This window comes from Mixophyes fleayi, chromosome 3 (genome assembly GCF_038048845.1).
Source record: "Mixophyes fleayi isolate aMixFle1 chromosome 3, aMixFle1.hap1, whole genome shotgun sequence".
Taxonomy (NCBI): Eukaryota; Metazoa; Chordata; class Amphibia; order Anura; family Limnodynastidae; genus Mixophyes; species Mixophyes fleayi.
In genome coordinates this window covers 163,616,423-163,643,790 of record NC_134404.1, presented here as the reverse complement: position 1 = coordinate 163,643,790, position 27,368 = coordinate 163,616,423, and positions in this window count along the sequence as shown.

The following is a 27,368-nucleotide window of genomic DNA, read 5'->3' as shown; positions in this document are numbered from 1 at the left end:
GGTGCACTATCTCACTGATCACCAGGTTCAAACGTGTAGCCAAAATTTTTGCTAAAATCTTAATATCCGTTGCCAGTAACGATATCGGTCTGTATGACTCTGGAAACAAAGGATCCTTTCCCGTTTTAGGGATAAGAACTATAAGGGCTTCAGACATAGACGGAGACACCCACCCCTGATCTCTAAAGCTTGTAAACATGTCTTTCAAGCGAGGCACAAAGAACCCCAGATGTTTCTTATATAACTCTATGGGTATCCCATCTATGCCCGGAGCCCTGCCATTTGGAAACGAGGATATCGCAGCTACAATCTCCTCATCAGAAATTGACAAGTCCAAACTTTCTCTACCATCTATGCTCAATTTGAGTATGGAAACAGCCACCAGATACGTGTCTAAAGCAAAGTCTGAGTACTCCACTCTTGACGCATAAGCATCTTTGAAATACATATAGAAAACATCACTAATCTCTTCAGTCAAGGTATGCACAACACCCAGAGTATCATTAATCCCCGCCACTACAAACCTACCACACTTATCCACTTCAAAGTATTGAGTATGCTTAGCAAATAGCAACTTACGCCTTGATTTATCTAGCAAATAATCCGACCATTCTCTCTGTACCGTTAACCAAGCCATCCTATCAGAAGCCACGCGAGAGGAGAGATATACCTCCTCCAACTGCACAACCTCTTTTTCCAATCTATCGCCTTCAACCTAGACTCTCTCTTGAAACAGTTAATGCTTCTAATTAAGGAGCCTCTTAAAAAAGCCTTAAATGAATCCCAGACGAGAGGCAGAGCCGCCGTGCCCACATTGGTAGCAAAGTACTCTTCCCATTGGGATTCTAAAGTAATTCCATCCTGCAATAATGTCAACCAAAAGGGGTTAAGCCTCCAGAATGCTTGACCTCGAGAAACATTAAGTTCAACTGTTAATATCAATGGAGAATGATCTGAAATCCCCCTTGGTAACTATGCAACATCAGAGACAACCGGCAGTAGTTCCCTCGATACAAGTCCGAGATCAATTCGGGAGAAAGCATTATATGAAGTGGCAAAACAGGAGAAACAAACCTCTGCCGGGTGCCTCAGACGCCACACATCCACCAAACCCATCTCTTCCACCAAATCAGCAAACTTTGATCTTTTAGCATGTGTAGTATTATTGAAATCCCCACAGCAAATCACTGGAGTATCAGGAGACAGAGAGATAAAATCACTGCACTTTTTTAAGACCTCACCACTATAGGGGGGGGGACGACATAAACTGCCAGTAGGTTTATACGTTTAGAATCAAAAATACCCCTCACAAAAACATATCTACCTAATGGGTCCGACTCCACCACTTCCAAAATAAAATTTACTTTCTTACGTATAAGTAGAGATACCCTTCTAGAATGACCCGAATGAGTAGCATGATATGCCCACCCAACCCACGGTTTCTTAAGGGCCAACACTTTACCTCCCACTAAATGAGTTTCAGTTAAACATATAACATCTGCCTCATACTTTTTCATTTGGGATATGACCAAAGACCGTTTAATTTTATCATTTAGGCCGCGAACATTCCAAGTCAGGATTTTAATAGACCCCCTATTCATCTTCCCAGTCGCCATAACACAAGGGAATACACATAAGACATTTCCACATAAAAATCAACCCCCTCCAGCCCCGGCAGACACCCAGCCACGAGTCAACCACATTAGCATATAGCAAAATAGTCAATCTCATCTTCCGGAAGTATTTGCATAAAGATAAAGTACCACACCTATCACTGTATTGAGAAACCCTACCCCTCCCTACCCTATTTAACCAACCCCCATCCCCGTATATCCATCCCCAACTTAGGCATAACTGGATCCCCTTATGACTATCCCACAACCTCCTAAACAGTGCACACACCTATCTCCACACAGTTATGGAAATATGCGTATGTACTGAAAAAAAAGGAGATGGAGACCGCAACCTTTGAAGCAAGGGGAGCTCCCCAGCCCACAAATTCACCCTATTACTCCTCTAACCCTTCATACCCAACCAATCAATTAGCACCAACCATAAGATCCAGCAGTTTCAAATCATATCACCTTATAGCTAACCTTATCATAAGCAAGCAAATGCCTACAGTATTAATCACAGCATTTCAGTTATATATAAACATAAATCAGGTGATATACATTAACGGAGCAAGTTGCAAACATTATAACTATCAAAGGCACACAGTCTTTAATAGTGCCATATCAATTCTCGGAGCGGGTCTCAGATATTTTAACTATCTGGGACATACAGATTCTAACATCATCATTTCAGTCCAGGAGATCAATATGTCACCAAAGGTATCTTCAATCCGGACGGGGGCCTCCAGGAGCTCTCCTATCCAACCAAATAGTCGCCTCTGATGGAGATCCAAAGAAATGAGTGGTCCCATTCTCAACCACACACTATCGAGCCAGGAAAAGCATAGCATACGGCAACTGCATCTCACGAAGGCGACGCTTCACCTGTATAAACTGAGCTCTGCTCTTTTGTACATCCACCGAGAAGTCAGGAAATACAGCCACCCTTTGATTTTGATACATTAAGGGGCCCTTGGTCCGGGCCAGGCGCAGAAAAGCATCCCAATCTTTATAGTGTAGAAATTTAGCAATAAATGTGCGCGGTTGCGCACCCGGAGGAGGCCTCTGAGTTTGAATCCGATGTGCCCTCTCCACCGCAAACTGGGCCGTAAACTCCTCTTTGCCAAATGCCTGGATCATCCAATTCTCCAGAAATGTTTCCGGGGCATCACCTTCTGCCTTTTCAGGAAGACCCACCAGCCGAACATTACTGCGCCTGAGGCGGCCCTCCATATCTGACATTTTTTGTCTAACCGACACCATCTGAGCTTCCAAACCAGCAACTTTCTGTGCAAAGGAACTGTAGTATCCTCTAATATGGAAATGCGTTCCTCTGTCTCCGACACACGCTCACGAATCTTCTGAAAATCCTGCCGCATCAATGACAGATCAACCTGCACCTCTACAATTTTATCCATTACTTTCTTTTCAGAGGCAGCAATGGCTTTCAGGACTTCCTGAAGAGTAGAATCAGCAGGCGTCACTGCATCTCTGGAAGACTGGGGTACCTGCATTTCAGACGCAGGAGCTCCTCTCGCAGCTGTAGCAGAATTAGAACGTGCATACTTTTCCAGCCTGCTAGCCGCAGAAACATTTGTAGAGTGTTTACCCATAATGACACCACTCTTATGAATAGCAATGGGTGTAGTATAGGGCCGTATACAGCTTACTGGGTCAGCCGAAGTGTATATACTCAGGATTCAATGGCCCACTGTACTCTCTCCACTTTACCCTCCGTAGTCCCTCACCAGCAGGCTCCAATACTCAGCAGATGTCAGTCATTCACAACTGCAGCAGCAGGGAGCTATACACAGGCCTTCTCTCTGAAAATGCACCTTCCCAAGATGGCTCCGCGGGGTGTACAATGGCGGGAATACCCGCTTAAGTATGTCTCCTTCACCACCAGCCTCCAGCCTCCTACTTCCTCTCTCCAATGACCGCCTCAGTGGACCAGCAAGATGCTCTACTTTCCAATGCAGACGTCTCCGACACTGACCCCGCCAAACACTTGCAACCGCCGCACTCCCGCTCTCAGCACAGCTCCGGTCACAGCAGCCGCCCTGACCCGTCACCAACTCTCCAACCTGGGTCGGAGGAAGCAGAGGGGGATTCCGCACAGGACCAGGTAAGTTAAACTCAGCTGTCACCGTTGGAGGATATTCAATTCGGATATTTGGGCTGAGGAGCTCCGACACACGCGTCCTACTCCATTGCTCACCAGGCCATGCCACCATTTGAAAACATGTTTACTGAAAAAGTTGTTCAGCCTGATTCATCAAGACAGGCATACTGAGCACAACATGCATTTGTTTTAAAATGCACATAAATTGGCTCTGTGTACTACTGAATTCAACAAGGACCAGATCAGAAGATACGTGCGCTGATGAATTCAGGTGTAGGTATGCTGTGCTCTACTATACAAGACACTGCAGGATACATCCAATGTCCAATTACAACTGAGGGATGAATTAAACCTGAGAGAATTTAAAAGCTGAGGTGTGTGTTCGTAACTTTATTTTTTCCTCTCTAAGGGGTTAAAGTGAGCAGGCTAAGTGAGCCTTGGGTATGTCCATTGCTGTGTCATGGTAGGAGGTCACTTAGGCCACATTATAAATTTCCCTGGCTGAGGGTGTTCTGCCTCTAAACTACAGAATGAGTTGCAGGCTAAGTGGCCATTGCTCTTCCACCTGCCTTTTTGTTTCTTGATTCATTGTTTTCGCTTTTTCTTGCCTCTCTGGTTTTTCCTGCCTCCCTTCCCTCTGTTGTGTCTCCTTTATTCTTTGCTCTCAGTTTGCCCTTTTCCTCTTCTTTCCTCTGCATCCCCCCTATAAATCCTTCCAACCCCCTTACACAGACATTTAATTAGATGGTCGCCCAGCCCCAATTTTTCACATAATAATTAATCGCCCTTTTTAGTCACTGCCACGAGTTTTGTAGTTCCATAAATCCCTAATGCCCACATTAGTTACGCCTCAAGGCCTGTGTCGAAAGGTGTGAGAGCTGGCCAAGCCATGGCTTGGCCTGCTCCTCTGTGACGGAGGTGGCTTTCCCTGCCACTGCTAGCTCGGGCCATTATTTGGCTCATCATCATCATCACCATTTATTTATATAGCGCCACTAATTCCGCACCGCTGTACAGAGATCTCAGTCATATCAGTCCCTGCCCCATTGGAGCTTACAGTCTAAATTCCCTAACACACACACACACAGACAGACACACACACTAGTGTCAATTTGATAGCAGTCAATTAACCTACCAGTATATTTTTGGAGTGTGGGAGGAAACCGGAGCACCCGGAGGAAACCCATGCAAACACGGGGAGAACATACAAACTCCTCACAGATAAGACCATAGTCAGGAATTGAACTCATGACCCAAGTGCTGTAAGGCAGAAGTGCTAACCACTTAGCCACCGTGTTGTTCACACAATGTGGCTGGAGGGCATAATGTAGCCTCCCCTTCTTGCTCCCAAAGCTGTGGTATTTGTTTCTTTAGGAGTAACCCCCAAGTGGGGTCCTGTCTCGCTGCTGCTCTCGAGGCGGTGATCTGGGGCTGCCCCAAAATGTTGATGGGGGGCATGGAGTGACCCCTTTATGTTCCCCCAGCTCTGAAGCGCATTGCTAGGGGGAACCTTTCTGTGATGCCTGCAAAAAGGGCTGGGGGGGCATAGAGCAGCCTGGCTGGGAGACATATGGTATCCCCATACTGCATGAAATTGTTTGGCCTCAGTGTAGTGGCTCAACAGATTAAGGTACAGCGTTAGTATATTGGGGGGTCATGAGATCTAGCCCCTGGAGTAGGTTGATTTCTATTAGCCTCATTGTGTGCTATGGATACCCAATTTATTCTGGTTATATCTAGTGATATTTCGGGGGTTTTCATCCTTTAAGTGTAAAGCAAAAAATTAAGAAATAAATAAAACATAAACTTCTGGCCTCAAGAAAGGGATACTTACTGCTGCTCAGTGATAGTGTCATGTTGTCTACTCTGACGGTTGCTGTGCGGATCACTGCTGTACTACTTAATGGGGAGGGGAATGCGGGAAACAGCTACAGGAAGGACAGATCAGTTTTTAATGTAATTGGTGTTTTTAGGCATATCGCCTATATGTTTTTAGGATTTTTGGAACTGTGTATAAAATAGTGTATAAAATATAAACATATTGTCGGTATTAAGGGCTTTGCTATTTTGACTATAATACCATTTATTTTCTGGTTTTTTTTTATGCATATAATTTCTTTATGCATAAAAAATACTGATTGTGTAAATACTGACATGTAGAAAATCCTGACGGTCTAAATACCTACATGTAGAAATACCTACATGAATAAAATTAAGGGTGTGCACCGGCCACTTTTGGGGTTTTGGGTTTTGGGTTCTGATTAGCTTGAGGTTTTGGGTTCTGATTTGTTTTGCCAAAACACCCCACGAAAGGTTTTGGTTCTGATTTTGGGTTTTGGGTTCTGATTTTTTTTAAAAAAAGCATAAAAAGTGCTAAAATCCATATTTTATTTTTTTTTCACTCCTACACTATTATTAACCTCAATAACATTCATGTCCACTAATTTCCAGTCTATTCTGAACACCTCACACCTCACAATATTGTTTTTGGTCCAAAAGGTTGCACCGAGGTAGCTGGATGTCTAAGCTAAGCGACACAAGTGGGCGGCACAAACATGTGGCCCATCATAGGTGGCTGTGCAGGCTTGAATGGCCTTTTGCTGCTCCTCCATCCTCTGCAGCATATAGAGGGTGGAGTTCAAGCGCGTCACTAGCTACCTCTTGTTTTAGCTGATGGCAGGGCAGGTTCATGCTTTTTTGATGTAGCAGGAACAGTGAACGTAGTTTAATATCTGATACTAATATTTCTGCACTGCAGGAACAGTGAACGTACTTTAATATCTGATACTAATATTTCTGCACTGCAGGAACAGTGAACGTAGTTTAATATCTGATACTAATATTTCTGCACTGCAGGAACAGTGAACGTAGTTTAATATCTGATACTAATATTTCTGGACTGCCTATTGAAGTGGAATCTCGACGGGATTTGGTACCAGGGACACAATACCTCCATCAACCGTCTAAATTCCACTGCACAGATGGCGGACACCGGATGCACGTCTAACACCAACATAGCTGTTACGGCCGCAGTTATCCGCTTTGCCATAGGATGACTATATAGGAGTGGCACTGCAGTGGCAGACAGGATGGCAGTTTGAAAAACTAGGCCCCAAAGAGCACATAATGCCAAAAAAAGAGTTGCAAGATGGAATTGTCCTTGGGTCCTCCCACCCACCCTGATGTTGTTGAAATAGGACATGTGCACTTTAACAAACCAATCATTTTAGCGACAGGGCCTACAAAACTGTGGCTGAAATGATTGGTTTGTTTGGACCCCCACACAAAAAAAGCTATTTATCTCTCCCTGTACAAACTAAACTGGCTCTACTGAGGCAAGATGTCGTCCTCATCCTCATCCTCATCCTCTGATTCCTCGCCCCCTTCAGTGTGTACTCCCTCATCCTCACACATTATCAATTCGTCCCCGCTGGATTCCACAACCACAGGTCCCTCTGTAGTCTCTGGAGGCCAGTGCTGTTCTTGATTGAGGAATTGATAATTCATTTTTATGAACATCACGTTTTGCGGAAGCAACCTCCTTCGCCGCTCACTAACCAGGTTCCCCGCTGCACTAAAAACTCTTTCCGAGTACACACTGGAAGGGGTACAACTCAGGTAAAATAGAGACAGTTTGTACAGGGGCTTCCAAACTGGCTTTTTTTCCTGCCAGTAAGAATATGGACTGTCTGACATGTCTACTTGGATGGTGTCAGCAAAGTAATCCTCCACCATTTTTTTCAATTGTGACAGCATCCAATGCAGCGACAGTATACATGTCTGCAATGGTTGGCAGGTCCTTCAGTCCGGACCAGATGTTCTCAGCATCCCCGCCAGTGGGTCTTTTAGGAAAACTGAGCTTTTTCCTCGCAGCCACAGGTGTTGAAGAAAATGGAGGAGCTGTTGGCATGTCACGGTCCTCTTCAGAGCACAATCTCCTGACCAGCAGGTCTTTGCACCTCTGTAGACTTGTGTCCGCCGGAAACAGAGACACAACATACGCTTTAAACCGAGGATCCAGCACGGTGGCCAGAATGTATTCCTCTGACTTTAAAAGAGTGACCACCCTCGGATCCTGGCAAAGAGTGCGAAGGGCTTCATCCAGAAGAGCTACATGCTTGGTGGAATCGCAATGCTTTAACAGCTCCTCCCTCACTTTCTCCAGCTGCTTCTGCAACAGCCTGATCAGGGGAATCACCTGACTCAAGCGGGCAGTGTCGGAACTGACTTCTCGTGTGGCAAGTTCAAACGGCTGGAGAGCCTTGCACAACACGGAAATCAGTCTCCAATGCGCGTGACTAAGGCGCATCCCCACTCCTTTTCCTATGTCGTAGGTGGCTGTGTAGGCTTGAATGGCCTTTTGCTGCTCCTCCATCCTCTGCAGCATATAGAGGGTGGAGTTCCAGCGCGTCACAACCTCTTGTTTGAGGTGATGGCAGGGCAGGTTCAGCCTTTTTTGATGTTGCTCGAGTCTGCGGTAGGCACTGGCAGAATGCCGAAAGTGTCCAGCAATTTTGAGGCCCACCGCAAGCATCTCCTGCACACCCCTGTCACTCTTCAGTTAATGCTGCACCACCAAATTAACGGTGTGGGCAAAACATGGGACGTGCTGGAAATTGCCCATATGTAATGCCCGCACAATGTTACTGGCGTTGTCTGACACCACAAATCCCCAGGAGAGTCTAAGTGGGGTAAGCCACTGCGAGATTATTTCCCTCAGTTTCTCTAAGAGGTTGTCAGCGTTGTGCCTCTTATTAAAACCGGTGATACACAACGTTGCCTGCCTTGGAACAAGCAGCCGTTGTGGAGATGCTGCTACTGATGCAGCTGCTGCTGTTGCTGCGGAAGGCGATGCATCTACCCAGTGGGCTGTCACAGTCATGTAGTCCTTCGTTTGCCCTGAACCACTTGTCCACATGTCGGTGGTTAGGTGGACACTGGGTACAACTGCATTTTTCAGAGCACTGAGGACACTTTTTCGTACTTCTCTGTACATCCCGGGTATCGCCTGCCTAGTGAAGTGGAATCTCGACAGGATTTGGTACCGGGGACACAATACCTCCATCAACCGTCTAAATCCCACTCCACTGATGGCGGACACCGGACGCACGTCTAACACCAACATAGCTGTTACAGCCGCAGTTATCCGCTTTGCAATAGGGTGACTACTGTCGTACTTTGTGGTCATGGCTAACGACTGTTGGACGGTCAACTGTTTGGTGAAAGACGTAGCGTTCTTGCGACTTCCCCTCTGGGAAGATGACCGACTACCAGCAGCAACAGCAGCAGCGGCAGTAGTAAGCGTACCGCTGCAGGATTCCTCGAATGTATCCCGTATTGAAGAGGACTCAGTCTGGCTGGTGACATGGCCTGCAGGACTAAATCTGATGGAGATTGTGCAGGAAGTTGACGAGGAGGGTGTTGGTGGTGTGTATCCAACAGGACCAAGGGATTTAGGTGTCCCTGGACTGCTGACGGTCCTAGCCACAGTTCCTGAACTAAACATTGAATTATGAAGGTTCTTCAGGTGACGTATAAGGGAGGATGTCCCTAGGTGGCCAAGATCCTTACCCCTGCTTATTTGAGCTTTACATAAGCTACATATGGCCATACATTTGTTGTCTGGATTGGGATAAAAATAACTCCAGACAGAAGAGGTGGATTTTTTGGTCTTCTGACCAGGCATGACGATGGGCTTTTTCATCCCATGGACAATAACTGTTTTCCCCCCTGGTGCCTCATTTAAGATAACCACATCAGCATCCTCCTCGTCAAGTTCCTCCTCAGTGCCAGCTACATCAATAGTAGTAATATTGATTGCAGTTCCTATTTTTTGGACTGCAGAAACAGTGAACGTTGTAATATAGATTGCAGTTCCTATTTTTTGGGACTGCAGAAACAGTGAACGTAGTAATATTGATTGCAGTATCATTTTTTGGGACTGCAAGAATATATTGCTCTCTAATATTTCTAATACTTTTTAAATTATTTTGTTATATTTTTTTTTAATTATTTTTTGGGTATTTTTTTTTTTTATTTTTTTTACATTTTTTTAAGATTTTTGGATAATTATCAAATTACTATGGACTTAGCAGAAAAAAATACAGGACAAAGCACCACTGGACTCAGCAGGACAGACACTGGCCAAAGCACCACTGGAATCAGCAGCACAGAGCACAGGACAAAGTACTACTGGACTCAGCAGGACAGAGCACTGGACAAAGTACTACTGGACTCAGCAGGACAGAGCACCACTTGCCTAAACTAATCAGCAGGACAGAGCACTGGACAAAGCACCACTTGACTACTAAATTAATCAGCAGGACAGAGCACAGGATCTCAACAACCTCCCTCTTCTGTAAACACAGGGAGAATGAAGATGGCGGCCGCGAGCGGAGCATTAATGACATCCGAGTCTCGTGAGATCCGACGCGGAATCCGAGCCCGCTCATCCTTAGATAAAATACAGACAATATGTATACGTAATAAAACAAGACTGGGCATTAAAAAATAGACAAAGAGATATTCTTCTTAAGACTCAGGAACTGGGTTCCTGTTTGCGAGACCTAGTGATGTATCTTTTAACCAATTTCCTATGGTTGGCATGTGCTGAAAATTACTTCCAAGGCCAGAATTCTGGGATATATTCTTTGAATATTGTTATTCCATTTTTTAATTGATTGAAAACTATACCTTGTTACCAGATAGATGACTCTTTATTTCCACTTTCTAGCTTGTTTTTTTTTACCATATTTCATTGTTTTAACTTGGAGTTTGAATAATTGTATTTACTTTACAAGTACAATAAAATCTTAAAACGAATTAATAGCTCAGCATTCAGACTAGGTTTTAATATTTACTTTATACTTCATAAGTATCATGTAGGAAATATATTACCAGTTAAATATAAATAAGATAACATAGTACAAAGGAATGCAGTCAGGTGCAAGGGTACATGCTGTGAAAAGGGATGAAAAGAGACAGATTGCAGGTACTTTCACATGCAGTCTACGAAAGGAGATGATTTATCAAATACACTCCAGAGAAAAAGTACTGTACGTCCCAATTCTCTACTTTTTCATAGATGGATATTTTGGTTGATAGATTGTGTCTGCTATAGAAGTGTCAAAGCCAGAGACTGAATATCGAAGCTTGTGAATTTTAAATGTATTATCTGTAGCATAACCACATTAGACGACTAAGTTGAATTATATTGTCAACAGTTCTACAAAATAGATTATTTTTGCCAAACTTAAACTGATGTACTGTGTTTAACATGTCAATAACAGAGGTTCACCTTGTTCTGTCTAATTCAGGCACTATTCATTTGAAACTCTCATTGTACCTTGGCCAAGAATAGGATGGAGGATATAGGATCATAATCAAGAAAGCTGAAATGTTATATTCTTCAAATGAATCTTATTTGTAATGGTAAATAAGTACTGATACTCACATAATAGAATTTAGAAGTATCCTCTACAATGTGTTAAAGTATGTGTAGTAAAGTGTTATGTGAGTTCCCTTAGAACACAAGTTACACAGCACCAGAAGGACCATATACGTATTAAAGTGTCTCAACAAGCAATGAATTGCTGCAGCATAAATATATCATGACAAGGAAGCAGCTGAAGTGCTGAAGGTGGCTCATCCTTATATCAATGTGTAGGCTGTATATTGGCTCATGTCTTAGTCTTAGTACAAATATTCCATACATTTCTAATAAACATCCCAGTATTCTCATTTCATAACTCAATAAATAACCAACATATTCAGTAATGTATTCTCTACATATCCACTCTGTACTGGCAATTAATAATTTTCTGGAAGTAACTCCAATTGTTAGGCTGACGGTCTGATCACCAACCCATAGAACTAGATGGTGGAGATCTTCACCTATAGCAGCCGCCTTTCCCTTAGAGCGTGATGTGCTCACCGGTACTCAGATACCCCCGGGACTTAACTCCAGGTGTAGTGTGGGTTGGTAATACAGGCCCATAGCGGCAGGCCAGGAGGCTGGATAGAAAGCAGCGGATAGTCAGACGGAAGCCGAGGTCAAGCGTCACAGGCAAGTAGGATAGTCAATAAACACGCCAAAGGTCGGGGTCACAGGCAAGGTAGCAGAGTCCTAGGTACAGGCCAAAAGGGTCAGGGTCATGAGCAAACAGGCAAAAGTCCAAGGTCCAGACATAGGTCATACCCAGGGAATCAAACAGAGTATCCACAGGACAGGCACAATCCAACAGGAGCAGGTCAGCAAGATTGTGTCAGAAGCGCTATAACTGGCAGGGAGGCTAAGCCCTCCCTGCCTTAAATACTTAGAGCAGCCAATAGGAACCTGTCCTCAACCCCCATTCAGGTGCAGGCTAACAAATGAAAGTGGACTACTTAATCAGCCCACAGGCTGTGATAGATACTGCACATGCGCCCGGCTATTCAGCTTGCCGGAGCGCATAGAGGTTGTGACTGAAAGGAGAAATGTACATGCTTGTCTGGTTCCCATTGCTAAATAGTGTGAATGATATCCTGTCCAAAAACCACTCCTGATTGTTCATTTTAGGAAAGGATTTGCATTTGCCAATTATATTTATTTTTGGGAAGAGGGAGTTGGAGTTTTTTTTATGTTCATAATTCTTCATTATTATTATTACCGTCGATTTGTAAGACGCCACAGTGTTCTGCAGTGCTGTACAGTAGGAAAGACAAGGACATACATAAAACAGTACATAGGTAAAACAAGAAAAAGACAAGGCAGACAAAATGCCTCATAAATATTTACCAAAGGAGTTATAACATTACATGTATGTGTCTCAATCAGTTGCTTTTACATGTGTGCATAGATTTAGCTCAATCAGTATCCAGTGCGCTGAATTTTTGAAACTTGTCAATTTTGTTTATTTAGCATCAAGCATACTAAGTGAAAGCGCTGATGGTATTTGTTAAGGCAGACAAAATGAATGGAGACATGAAAACAAAGGGTATAGAGGACCCTGCTCATTAGAGAGCTTACATACTAAGGGGAAGAGGGCACAGCTGAAACAAAAAAAAGTAAGTGTGGCTCAGAGTGGAGATAGGGATAGTTCTGAGGGTGCATTAGTGTGAATAGTGTTATCGAGGATAAAGTCACCCCTAAAAAAGAGATGGGTTTACAAAGAACATCTAAAGTTTTGAAGGCTGTAGGAAAGTCTGATTGAGCGCGATAGGGGATTCCATAAGTGAGGAGCAACACTGGAGAAGTCTTGTAGGCGGGAGTGAGAGGTGGTTATTAGAGACGAGACAAGAAGCAGGTCAGAGGTAGATCTAAGAGGGTGGTAGGGAGAGTATTTTGGTATGAAATTTGAGATGTATGCAGGGGTGTTGTTGTTGAGGGCTTCATAGATAATGGTGAGTAATTTGAATTTGATTCTGGAGGACACAGAGAGCCAGTGTAGGGATTTGCAAAGTGGTGCAGCAGATGTGGAGCAGTGAGAGAGGAAGATCAGTCTTGCAGCAGCATTTAGGATTGATTGAAGTGTGGATATATGGGTGACAGTAATGCCAGATAGCAGGAGGTTGCAATAGTCAAGACGGGAGATGATGAGAGAATGGATAAGAGATTTGGTAGTATGCTGAGTAAGAAAGGGCATATTCTGGCAATGTTTTTAAGGTGGCGTCGACAGGCCTGGGAGAGAGTCTGGATGTGAGGAATAAAGAAGAGGGCAGAGTCAAGTGTGACACCAAGGCAGCGGGCTTGGGAGACTGAGGAAATGTGGTGTTATTGACAGTGAGGGAGATTTGAGGGCAGGTGGTGACTCTGGCAGGAGGGAAGATAATAAGTTTTGTTTTGGACATGTTGAGCTTTAGGTAGAGTTGGGACATCCATGTGGAGATAGCAGAAAGACAGTTGGTTACACAAGATAGTATAGATGGAAAGAGGTCAGGGGAAGAGATATAGATTTGGGTGTCATCAGCGTAGAGGTGGTATTGGAGGCCAAATGAGCAAATAAGTGCTCCAAGGGAAGAGGTGTACAATGAAAAAAGTAAAGGGCCAAGAACAGAGCCTTGTGGGACCCCAACAGATAGTGAGAGTGGAGGGGAGAATGTGCCAGAGGTAGAAACACTAAAGGAGCTGTTTGAAATGTAGGAAGTGAACCAGGAAAGGACTGTGTCAAGAAGGCTAATGGAGTGAAGGGTGTGTAGGAGAAGAGGGTGATCAACAGTATCAAAAGCAGCAGAGAGGTCTAGGAGAATGAGTACAGAGAAATTGCCATTAGATTTTGCAGTAAGTAGATCATAGGTCACTTTTGTGAGAGCAGTTTCAGTGGAATGTTGGGGGCGGAAGCCTGATTGCAGAGAGTCGAGGATGGATTGAAAGGAGTGAAAGTGAGACAGGCTTTTGTACACTAATTGCTCAAGTAGTTTGGAGGCAAAGGAGAGGAGTGAAATAGGGTGGTAGTTGGAGAGAGAGGCTGGATCAAGAGATGGTCTCTTTAGAATAGGTGAGATGAATGCATGTTTAAAGGAGGATGGAAATGTGCTAGTGGAGAGAGACAGGTTGAAGAGGGGAGTTAGAGGTCCACATGCAGTGGATGAAAGCGAGCGGAGTAGCTGGGAGGTAATAGGGTCGAGTGGACAGGTTGTAGGATGAGATGATAAGTGCAGAGACTGCATCTTCAGTTACTGGAGAGAATGAATTAAAGGTGGATTGGAGAGTGTAGGTAAAGGTAGATAGAGTCAGTGGAGTGAGTGGAATTTGGCATGAGGAAATATCTTGTCGAATGGTGTCAATTTTGTCTTTGAAATAGGTGGCAAAATCATGAGCATTGAGGGAGGAAGGAGGTGGTGCAGGTGGGCAGAGAAGTGAGTTGAAGGTGGCAAAGAGGTGACGTGGGTTAGAACACTGGGTGAATATTAGAAATTTGAAGAATGTTTGTTTGGCAATTGAAAGGGCAGTACTGTAAGATGAAAGGATGAATTTGTAATGGAGGAAATAGGAATAGAAACGAGATTTCCTCCAGTGGTTCTCTGCAGTGCAGGAGCACTTTTGCAGGTAGTGGGTCTGTTTGTTGAGCCATATCTGAGGTTTGAATTGTCGGAGACTATATCTAATAGCTGGAGATGCATTGTCTAGGGCTGAAGTGAGTGTTTTGTTATAGAAAGAGGCAGCCTGATTAGGACAGGACTATGCAGTCATTGGAGAAAATAGTTATTTTTGTGAAAATGAGAAGTGGATTGGGTTAAGAGTAATTAGGTTTTGCTGTGTATGTGGGTATTTAGTTGCAGGGGGGAAGGGTATGAGGTAAGGTGAGGCCCAGAAGTTGATTGATTTCATACCAGGGCGACTTGCAGAGGTCTTCAAAAAGAAGGGTCAACACTGCAAATATTGACTCTTTGCATAAACTTAATGTAATTGTCAATAAAAGCCTTTGACACTTATGAAATGCTTGTAATTGTACTTCAGTATACCATAGTAACTTCTGGCAAAAAGGTCTAAAAACACTGAAGCAGCAAACTTTGTGAAAAACAATATTTGTGTCATTCTCAAAACCTTTGGTCATAACTGTACAGTAGAGTTAAAGAAAGCTAATATACTGAAATCATTATCTAGCTCGGTCGATTTATACCCCCAAAAAATATCTGGAGACGCGACCAATTTCGGATCTCAAAACAAGGCAAAATATGAATGCAAAACTTGTGAGATTTTTTTGGATCAATATCTTCTATATATAACCCTCCCTCGTTTTCTCATGTTCCATTTTAGAACAGTGTGTAGAGAGGAGGTTAGCTGCAGTGCTCTGCTCTGAAAATAGCATTCAGGGTGAGGAAGGGACATAGAAAACAACAGAACTGTGTTATAATTTAAAAGCATTTTCCGTAGAGATCAGTCATCTAGAATAGTTTGCTGATCAATTGGTTTTAATGTCAATCTATCAGAGTTTAGATGGAGTAGTGGCTACTGGATGTTATTAATGCATATATAATAGTACTAGTATATACACTGATTTATATATCAGTCTGAACTACGTAGTATATTTATTGAAAATAAAGAGTGTGCTTTTGCTGTATGAATATTAGCAGTAGTATCCCCCCCCCCCCCAAAAATAGATTTATTTCTCTTAAAATTTAAAGTTTTTCTAGTGAAAGTAATCTTTTGATAAAAATGGGTGTTTGCATGTGTCAACGCAGCTGCACACCCCAAAACAATGCTTTATAGTCTAAACTTTTCTTCTATTTACTAATACTCAATTTTTAAAGTGACCTTTAAATTAAAAAAAGGTTTTCTTTCTAGGCATTTTCGACATTCAGCAACCTCATATAGAACATTGCAGCAGCTGCAAAAAAATGTCATCTGCCATGCCACCGACTGAAGCAAGCTCATTAGCTAAATTAAACAACAAAAAAAAAATAATATTAGGCGTTAGAGATAAAAGTTTTGAAACATTACGCACACACTAAATTTAGAATGTTTGACAGCGTGCATCATGGAGAGTAAAGAGGCAATAACAATCAGATGTGATTAGATGGACAGAGGCATCAGTAGATATTTAGACAAGTCAGTACCCAATTGTAAAGCGCTACGTAATTTACTGTTGCTATATAAATAAATTATGATGATAGACAAAGGTAGCCTACACTCATGCCAACTACTTCAAAGTCTAGAACTATGCACTTCTCAATGGGCAAAGCATTCATCTTTAGAAAAGAGCGGAGCTACAAGTAAGGTAGATCTGTGCCGTAATGCTGCCCTTCTGAACCAAACAAGGTGACTCATATATATTTATTGGGAGGGCTGAAGAATCAGTCACCCAGGGGAAGCTTCATCCAACCCCAGGGTTGGACGAAGCATCCCCCGGGGGACCCATGTATATAAATATGGAATGTTTATAAATAATATTTATATGTTCTATTAGTGAAGTGTTTAAAAAATGTACAATAGACAGTTCAGCTTGGCCAACAGTTTCCCTTCCCACACAAGTAAGTATGTATAATACTCACATTGATGCAGATTTGGTTGCCCAAAACATCTATAGACATTGCAATTGGAAGTCCACATTCTGAGAAATTAAGAGGACAGATTTTGACCCTGGTGTGGAGATGTTCCTCTGAGAAGGTGCCCATCAAGAGGGCAAACAACAGCAGAGAAGAAAAGAATGCTTACCTATCCTGTGATAGGTAAGTCCATTTTCTCTTTTCTTACTGGCGCCGGTAACAGTGGTCAGCTGAGCCAATCAGGGCTCAGCTTCCCCTGTTGGCCAATCAGAGGCCGGGAAGAGGAGCCAATCACGACTCCCCTCTGGCAGTTTGAATTGTTGGAGCTGTGGTGAGCAAATCAAGGCTTGCCAAGTCACCACGCAGTGACACTGTGAAGCAACGTGACATTTTCAGAAGTCCAACGGCAAAGAGACAGTTACACTGCCACGAGAAAACTACTGAAAAGATGCCGTGTCAAGCAAAGAAGACGGCGGCAGTGGCAAGGAGTCTTTGTAAGGCCAAGGAGCTACCCAGCCATGAGTAGATGGCCACACCGAACTGGAGAAGAGCCGCGGACTGGAGGGTCTGGAAGACCCGATGACACCAGGGCAAGTCGAGTATCCTGCACGGAGCAGGTAAGTATAAGTACTACTGTTATGTCGGGCATAAGGCCCGTGGATACAGTTTGGGCACTAGACCCATGGCAAGTAGGGGACACAAGGCCCTGGCCCATTAGGGGATATATAGGTTTATTGTGTTACGCAGTTTAGTGAGTGGGCAGAAGTCCCATTACTGTAACAGGGCACAAGGCCCTATAGTTAGTTTAGTGGATGTGCAAAAAGCCAATTATTTAGTTGGGAGCAAGGCCTAATAGTTAGTGGGCATAAGGCCCATATAATAGTGCTTAAGCACAAGGCCCACAGGTAGCGTTTGGACGCAAGATCCATAGATAGTTTAGGCAGGGCACAAGGCCCTTGGAGCTCAGTTGGGCACAAGGTCCAATAGTTATTAGGCATAAGGCCTATATAGTAGTGCTTGGGCACAATGCCCACAGGTAGCGTTTGGGCGCAAGGCACATAGATAGCTTAGGCAGGGCACAAGGCCCTTGGAGTTCAGACTGGACACATAAGGCCCAATAGTTTAGTAGAGGGCGCAGGGCCCTTGGTCTCTAGTTGAGCGTAAGGCCCTTTAGTTTGTTAGGAGGGTGCTAAGCCCTGGTTGTTAGAGGCGCTAGGCCCCGGGTAGGGTAGAGGGGCATTAGGACCTTGTGGTTAGAGGGACAATAGGTCCCCTGTGTTAGCGGGGCAGTAGGCCCTTAGTTTAGCAGGTCGCCAGGCCCTTGGTAGTAAAGGAGACACTTGGTCCCTTGATAGTAAATAGTTCAGTTCTATGTTGGTGAGAGTGGCATAAAAGGACCCTCTATCAGGCCCCGAAGGTCGCCCAAAGTCCTGAGCTCCAAGAGAGGAGGGCTTAGAAGCTGGGATATAGGCTGCAGGCGGAGGCAGATATGGGTGGCCCAGGATGGGTGAGCAGCAGCAGAATCGGTCCCCTCCCTGAGTAGAAGAAGTGATCATTGCTGAGGTGGTCACTGGCAGGTAACACACCAAACTGTTAGTGTTGTTTTTATGGGGTTGGGTACATTATACCGACTACCAGAAACCCAATAAGACTTACCCCGAAACAGATTACCCGACCATCTGTTTTCCTACACAGTTGTAATGCCGAATGTTTATTAAACTGATTTGCAAGAATTCCGATGACATAACATGATGGCAGTTGTAAATGACGTTACTTTTAAAGGCGACAGTATTATTTTTGGTGTTAAAGGGATAATTTAAGGAGGCGCCGCCTCTATAATTTAAAACTCTTACTAAAACACATTGTTGACCCGACCTCTCCATTAATGATCCCTTTAAGACCAGAAATAATAATTTTGCCTTTAAAAGTGACGAAATTTAAAGCTGCCGTCATATATGTATCCTGTCTTTTTGTGGTATCCAGCAACGGCGGACACATTGGGGTGAGCAGACAGGAGGAGTGGTTCCCGAAGTGCTGTGAGAAGGGCACGGTGTGTCTCGTAGTGGTCCCTCAGGGTTGGGTGAAGACCTGAGGTGTCGGGAAGGGAATTGCAGTTTGTGTGACTTTGTCCCCCTGGGCACCTGTTACACTGGCAAAGAATACATATAGAGATGGAGATATGATGGCTGACGATTTACGCTTAGTGATGAAGTTAGAGAGACGTATAGACTGATTAAATAATTTTGGAATTTAATGGGAGAAGCAAATGCAACGATGGCAAAATTACAAAACTCTTCATTAAGACAGCTCGATGCAGTCTTTGGCCAAAACTAGTGACAATTGGGGCAGTTGTGAAGTGATCATTAGAAAGTAGACTGGAAATGACTGGAAAAGAATGTTAATGCTATAAATAGTAATAAAAGAGCAAAAACAGTTGAAAACAACATTATTTTACCTATTTTTCACAAGTTAAATCAGACTCTTTACTCCACCTGTGTCTCTTTAACCTATCCCACAGATGCTTCATCGGATTAAAATATGGGGAATTTGGAGGCAAAGTCAACACCTTGAACTCTTTGTCATGTTCAAACCATTTATGAATAATTTTAGCAGTGTGGCAGGGTCTCTGCTGAAACAGGCCACTACAATCAGTAGTGCCAGTAAGGGGTGTACTTGGTCTACAACAATGTTTGGTATGTGTCAAAGTAACATCCACATGAATGCCAGCACCCAAGGTTTTGTTGCAGAGCATTGCCCAAATCATCACACTGCCTCCACCAGCTTGCCTTCTTCCCATAGTGCATCCTGGTGCCATATCTTCCCCAGGTAAATGATGCACATGCACCTAGCTGTCCACATGTGTAGTAGGCAATTTACTAGTAGGCGGTGGACAGGGATCAGCATGGGCATTCTGACCAGTCTATGTGTATGCAGCACTATACGCAGCAAGGTATGATGCACTGTGTGTTCTGACACCTTTCTATTATAGCCAGCATTAATTTTTTCAGCAATTTGTGCTACAGTAGTTTTTCTGTGGGATTGGACAAGACAGGCTATCCTTTGCTCCCCTCTCTCTTTAATGAGCCTTGGGCGCCCATGACCCTGTTGCCGGTTCACCAGTTACCCTTCCTTGGACCACTTTTGGTAGATATTAATCACTGCATACTAGGAACACCCCACAAGACCTGGAGATACTCTGACCCAGTCATCTAGCTATCACAATTTGGCCCATGTCAAAGTCGTTCAGATCCTTAGGCTTGCCAATTTTCAACTTTAAGAACTGACTGTTTTCTTTCTGCCTCATATATCCCACCCCTTGACAGATGCCATTGTAACAAGTAAATCAAAGTTACTCATTTCAGCGGTTTTAATATTGTGGCTGATTGGTGCATGTATAAAATATATATATATATATATATATATATATATATATATATATATATATATATACACTATATTTATTCGATTCTAAGACAAGATCGATTGTAAGACGCACACTTAGAATGAGTCCTATGAATAAAATAAAACATTAAAGATGACCCGCAATTGGAAGACGCACCTTGGTTTTAGAGATGTTTATATGGGGAAAAAGTTGCGTCTTAGAATCGAAGCAATGCGATATATGTATGTATATATAAATCATCATCATCTTCATCATTTATTTATATAGCGCCACTAATTCTGCAGCGCTGTACAGAGAACTCATTCACATCAGTCCCTGCCCCACACACAGAGAGACTAGGGTCAATTTTGATAGCAGCCAATTAATCTACTTGAATGTTTGTTTTTTTGGAGTGTGGGAAGAAACTGGAGCGCCCGGAGGAAAGCCACGCAAACACGGGGAAAACATACAAACTCCACACAGATAAAGCCATGGTCGGGAATTGAACTCATGACCCCAGTGCTGTGAGGCAGAAGTGCTAAACACTGAGCCACCGTGCTGCCCATTGTGAAAAGCGTGCAGATAGCTCCTCGCACAGGTTTTCTGAAGCACTTTTATTTTATTTGTCAGGATGGATAAACAGTCTTGGCAGTATCTTCAGCAAACAAAATGAAACTTTCACAGCAATACAGCAATAAACATAATCCAATAACCCGTAAACACTGTCTATAACAATTAGGTCCCTAACTAGTCACTGGCCACTTTTTAGCACCAGTCTCCCACACACACTTCAAACCCAGCTTTTTAAGCTTCCTGTCAGGCCTTGCTCTGGCTGACTCCTTAATTGATTAGACTCTCCTCGTGTGTGTGTGTGTGTGTGTGTGTACAGATTTAATCCTCTCTGCACTTTTAGGCAGTGGTTTCCCAGGGAAACCACCACTCTTTCCTTTGGTAGAAGGTGGCAAAATGTCCCAATTGCCACATAACCCTCCCCTTAGCTTCGTCCAGTTACATGAAGCAGAATCCGCGGGGAGCGCAAAACTGCCCTCTTTGTCATACACCCGCCCCATTTGCTTCATCAACTCCAGTGAAGTAGATACTATGGGAGGTGTTCTTTTATGGAAGTGGGCATCTGCAGTTTTAAGTTTAAGTCCTAGTCTATGCCCTCTCAGTGGGGTCTCCTCATGCCAGGTTGTTAGAATAGCGACATGTTTAAATTGTCGTTCTTGACTTTTATTCAACTGTCAGACTCTATCTATCTTCTTCTTCTTCTTCTTGTACAAGAATTGGGCCCTGTAGTCAGGTTTTGGAGAGGTATTTTTACAGTTTGGGCAGGATAAGCAATAGCTCTTTACAGCCCTATGCATTCCTGGCCAGTAACAGCATAGAAAAACTCTTTCCTGAGTCTTATCTTCTCTTAAATGACCCCCACAAAGATGTGTATGTGCAGTTTCTAATATTAAAGGCATGTGTACCTGCGGTATTTTACAGCTGTTCAATTTTCTTTCCCTGAACAACCCCTGCCGGCCTGGCAGCTTTCACCACATCATTAATTTTTACCACAGATCTAAAGACAGTGTCTAGGTTAGCATCATTATGTTGATCCATAGCAAAGTCCTGCAATGAAATGAGTCTTGGAACTGGGAACCAGTTATCAGCTTCCTCTGCTGACCCCAAAGTCTCCATGACAGTGTCACTGGTAAATGATTGGCTCAAGTTCCCCTTTTGTTCCCTTGGGTAAGACTTGGGATGAGTAGCAGTTGTGGACCTGTATTCAGCATCCATAGGTGACAGTTCTGTGGTCTCTTTTCCCGGGCCCAGTGAGAGTTGGACAGGTTCCTTTAAGATTGGACTTTCGGCCGGTGTGTCAGTTGCCGATATGTCCAGCCAGATCCGGCCACTAAGAACCTCCTGGAACATGGAAAAGTCTCGTCCCAGGATAATGGGGTAAGATAGTTTTGGGGCTATGGTAGCCACTACCTCAACCATTTGGACTTTAAGGGTAATTGTTAGTAGAGTCTGCTTGTACTCCGCTGTAGCTCCATGAATGCACATCAGCTTCACTTTAGGTAACCTTGCAGACACCTCTTTTGGAACCAAAGAACTGGAGACTAATGTCAACTCGCTTCCCGAATTCACCAGGACCGAAACAGCATGCCTATCCTATTCACCAGGACAGGTAATTGGAATTATGAAAGTCTTCCCATGGAGGAAGACATAGCACAGCAACTAGGAAAGGCTGACCTCCGCAGAGTCATAGTACTGTTCCTGTTGCTTTGGACACTCAGCACGGAAGTGCCCAGGTTTATTACATTCAAAACAAATAGGTGGAGAATCTTTTCTCACTGGCTGCCGTGGTGTCCTGAGCAATAGCTTTGGATTCTCCTCTGCAGCCTTAGACATGCATTGCAGTGCTGAGCAAAGGTCTATCGCTATAGAATGTTCCTCATAAAATTGTGGATCCGCTTGTAGCACCCATCTCTGTAAACTCCTCTCCAGCCCACGGACACAATGGTCAATTGCCAGTATCTCCACCATGCGGCCAGGTGTATTGGTATTTGGCTGCAACCAACTCTTTATCACTTTAGAGAGATCAGCCATCTGTGAGCGAACTGATTTTCCTGGGAGATAACGGCAGTCATGGTAGCGCTGAGATCTCCCCGTTTCAGTGACACCTATCCAGGCCAAGATTTCAGCTTTTACTTCCTGATAGACAGCAGCCTGCTCATCGGATAAATCAACATAAGCACACTGAGCTTCACCGCTCAAGTATGGCACCAGTTTCTCCTTTACCTTCACAAAGGCTAAGAGATCTGCCTTCACATCATCTGAGGCAGTCATTTTCTGCAAGACAGGCACCTCAGACATTATGCACCTGCCTCACTTGTGCTAGCTCTTTGCGCAAGAGCTTGGTATTCTCTGTCTGGGCCTCTGCAACCTGTAGCATTTGGGCCTGCTGTGCTTGTTGTGTAGCAGCTTGTCACGAAATCCATGGGAAGTAACTGGATCCTTGTAGTTAAGCTGGGATTGGTGTGACTTCAACTAGGGGCGCGGAGTCTAACAAAATGGAAGGTTTTCGCCAGGGATCCCCGCAAGGGAATTTGGACTTTGCGACTTCCACCCTGCAGGTCCCGGCCCCCTAGAGAAGTTGCCAACGAACCGTGATAGAAACGGAGAGCGAAGAATTTACGGGTATTCGCTCACAGAGAGATGATAAGAAGTAGAACAATAGTGGTGGTCTGTAGTTGGTACCACTGAGGCGAGGTACTAGAGGAGATGATCTGCGGTGCTACACTGAGAAGTAGAGTGTAGAGATGAATCGCTGTGTTATCACTGAGGAGTGAAAATGCTGCGATGGTCTGCGGTGTAACCACTGAGGAGTGGAAATGCTGCGATGATCTGCGGCGTTACCACTGACAACGACAGAAGGAGAGTAGAACACAGATAACGATTCAGGAACAGGCAAGAATCACTAGGGAGAAATAGTAGCCAAAAAACCCAGGGAGCTGCTTCCAGGACAGAGGTAATAGCCGACTGAAAGAACCAGCCCAGAAACAATGGAAGTAAGGCTAGATATAGGGGCAGGTAAATAGACCAGCCAATGACAGGCAGAGTAAGGGAAGAAAGGCTGGTGGTTCTGCGCATGCGCAGAACCGCCGACAGAGAGGGATCTGGCCGGCTGCATCAACGCTGGAGAGAGCCCCCTGGGATCCGCCGCAGAGAACCAGAGGATGTGCGCTGGCGGGGACGGAGCGGAGGAGTAGCAGGTAAGTGCGCTGGCTCCCGGGCAGATGCCGCGGAAGTCCGGCGTGTGACACAGCTACAGCTAGTAATACCCCCTGTTGTTCCTGCTGCCTAGTAGTCACATTCAGAGCTCCTCCATATTGCTATTTTGGTGTAAAGGAAAATGAAACTTTACTTCCCTAATCATAAATTAAACAGACTTGTTTGTGGGAAAGGCTGCATGTCATTTGTAGTTCACAATAAACAACCATCAATCAATTTCATATACCTGATTTGTGTTTAAGGTTTGAATCACCTATAAACTCCACACATTTGCAGCAAAGATTTTGTAATGAACAGTTTTACACATTTGCTTTGTGATTAAGGTTTGTGTCCCCTATAAATTCCTCACATTAGCAGCAAACATTTTGTAGTCAACAGTTTTACACATTTAAGAATTTACAGAGAGAAAAAGCCTGTGTTTTGCAGGGCACTCGAAGGAAAGATAAGTAATATAAAACTTTTAAGTTTATTGATATGCATTAAAAATAATATCACATAATATGTTCATGTTTAGAGTAGAGAACTATTAAAACATGTGAATGAAATGAATAACCAAAATTGTTAATAACTGTTAAAACTGGCCAAACTACTTCCAAAACGTGCTGTCCTTCCTACATTAAATAAAGGTGTCTTTATGGGTGTTTACTTTATATCAAATATATGAGTACCCTAAGTCTGTTATATAATGAAAGGGTTAATACCCTAAACTAGTATTGAGAAATCAATTATATCAGCAGGATTACCTACATGTAACCATTTATGCAGCTAGGGAAAATAAAATAATTATGAGGATTGATAGATAGTTTGTAAAAATGTAACCAGAGAGAAAGAGCTTCTATATATAGCTCCTATTATAATTATCAAAAATCAGTATAGTTTTTTTTTATATATAAACTCTATAGAGTAGGTACATCAGTTTCATTGATTAGGAAAGTACTATATTTTTTCCAATGGATACAAAAAGCTCTGTGAATAATCCCCTATTATACTGAAACAGCAGAGCAAAGTATCAGGTGCATAGATTGTACTGAATAGATACAGCTGCTGCAGATAGGTAAAACTGCCGTATTTCCTCACTTAAGAGAAAATTCTATAGGATTTCCAGAGATCTCTTATGTATAATCCTGAGCGTACAAGACGCTCTAGCACTAGATAAAGTGCTCAATCAGAGCTGAAATATATATTGAGATCAATCTGTTAGCGAATTTTCTCTTATGCTGCTAAGTCCCTTAAACACCCATAATATAGAAAATCATTTAGGACAGTGGAGAGATATGAAGCCGACGCGTGTTTCACTAAACTCAGCTTTTTCAAGGCAACCTGACTTGGCACTCCTATAGGTTATTTATAGCTTGGGAACCTCCCACTTTTGATGTCATGCTTAGCAACCATTATGGTAACACAGGACGCTCATTACTATCAGCATTCACAAATCTTTTTTTCACGCTACAAACAAATGGCCAGAATTTTGTGTATTAATGAGATAATAGTCTTGAAGTTAGTCATTAGCTGGCACAATGACTAACTTCTTCCCATGATAGTGACACAATGACTAATTCTTCCCATGATAGTACAGGGTAATGGCGCTCATGGCATCCCAAAAGTAGTAGTTATAAGGAGAGATAAGGAGCCAGATAATACATTCAGTTCTATTAACATCATAGAACCGATATAGTATACATTTACATGGATCCAGAGAATAAGTTCCCTAGTAAAAAGAGGTAAGTATAATAAATGAAACATTATCACTTTGTTCCATAAATAGAGTTTTTTTGTATGTATGTATTTTTCTAGAAGACAGATACAGCTGTGTGGTCTCTCTTCAAGGAAAAGTTGTGATGTCTTGATTCAAAACAATAAGTCAACACATGAAGTGCATAAAAGTGCCCAAAAATAATAAGTTTAATAAATTCAACATAAACAAGCCATATGATTTTAAAAAATGAAAATATTTTTTTTTTTTATTATTATGTGAAAAATATAAAAACAAAAAATTAAAAAATTAAAATGAAATGTAATATCAAATAGGAGACATGACATATTTATAAAGTGCCTATGATAATAGGATAATAATAACATTGTTTTAAGAGAGCATAATCAATGCTCAGAAAAATTATTAACTGTGAATGAGTGCATAAATCATAAAGATATATATCTTAGAGTGAAGGAAACATCCTCAAGAGCCATTCATAGACAATAAGGCCTATAAAAAATACTGTAAAGTTATTGTGATCATTGAGACCCCTAGGAGTTAAACTGTCCATCAGAAAAATTCTCCTAGTTTCCCTCTTTAAGAGTTCCAAATTAAGGTCACCCCCTCTTAAGCCCACATGGACTTGTTCCATAGCAAATGTTTGGAGTCCTAATGGTTTTCCTTCATGACTTTTTCTAAAATGTCTTGCTACTGTTGTAATTTGTTTCAGATTTTGTATGTCTCTTTCTGCCCGTCTGATGTTACCCACGTGTTCTAGCACCCTCCTTTTCAGGGGTCTGCTAGTCTTGCCGATATATTGTAAATTACATGGACAGTTGAGGCAATTAGGTTAGGGGAGTCACAATTAAGGAATTCATTTATTTTCCATACTTTCAGGTAACGATCCTTATTCTCCCTAATTTGAACCATGTATTGGCGTGCGCGGCATTTACCGCATTTATGAAAACCAATGGGTCTGTTCGAGATTCTCGCTAATGGGGGTAAAGTACTATGTACTATACTGTCTCCTAGATTTTTTGAGCGGTGCCATGTTATGGACACCCTATCATCCAAATCTTTATCAAGGTCATCGTCCGATTTAAGTACCTCCCAATGTTTTTGAAAGATCTTACCAATCTGTCTCCATTCCGAACAGAATAAACCAATCAAGTGAAATTTTGAATCCTGAATTTGGTTCTTAGGGAGTGGATATATAAGATTTTCTCTATCCTTCTTAGTGACTGCTACTTCAGCCTTACGTATGACACATTTACTATAACCTCTAGATGCTAGTTCATCCGCTCTTCTATTAAAAGTTTGTTCCTCTGAGCAGTTACGCTTCATCCTGAGGTGTTCCCCCTTGGGGACACCTCTAATCACTGCTGGATAATGGGAGATAAATGAATGAAGAACACTGTTGGTAGTGGGTTTTTTTCTGAAAATATCAGTACTAAGGTGTCCATCTGGTGTTCAAAAAGGGTTAAATCCAGGAAGTTGATATTATCTTTATGTATCTTAAATGTCAACTTAAGATTCAGATCATTTGTATTCAGAATCCTGGCAAAGTCAGAAAAGAGACTCTCCTCACCATCCCATAAGACCAATACATCGTCAATATATCTTAGACATAAAACGATATGGCTAGTATATATATATTGTTCTCTTCCGTAAAAACCTTCTCCCTCTCCCACCAACCAAGGAAGAGATTAGCGTACGTGGGTGCACATGCAGTGCCCATCGCGGTTCCTCTTATGTGAAGATAAAAAAAATCTTCAAAAATGAAATAGTTACAGGTCAAAACAAATT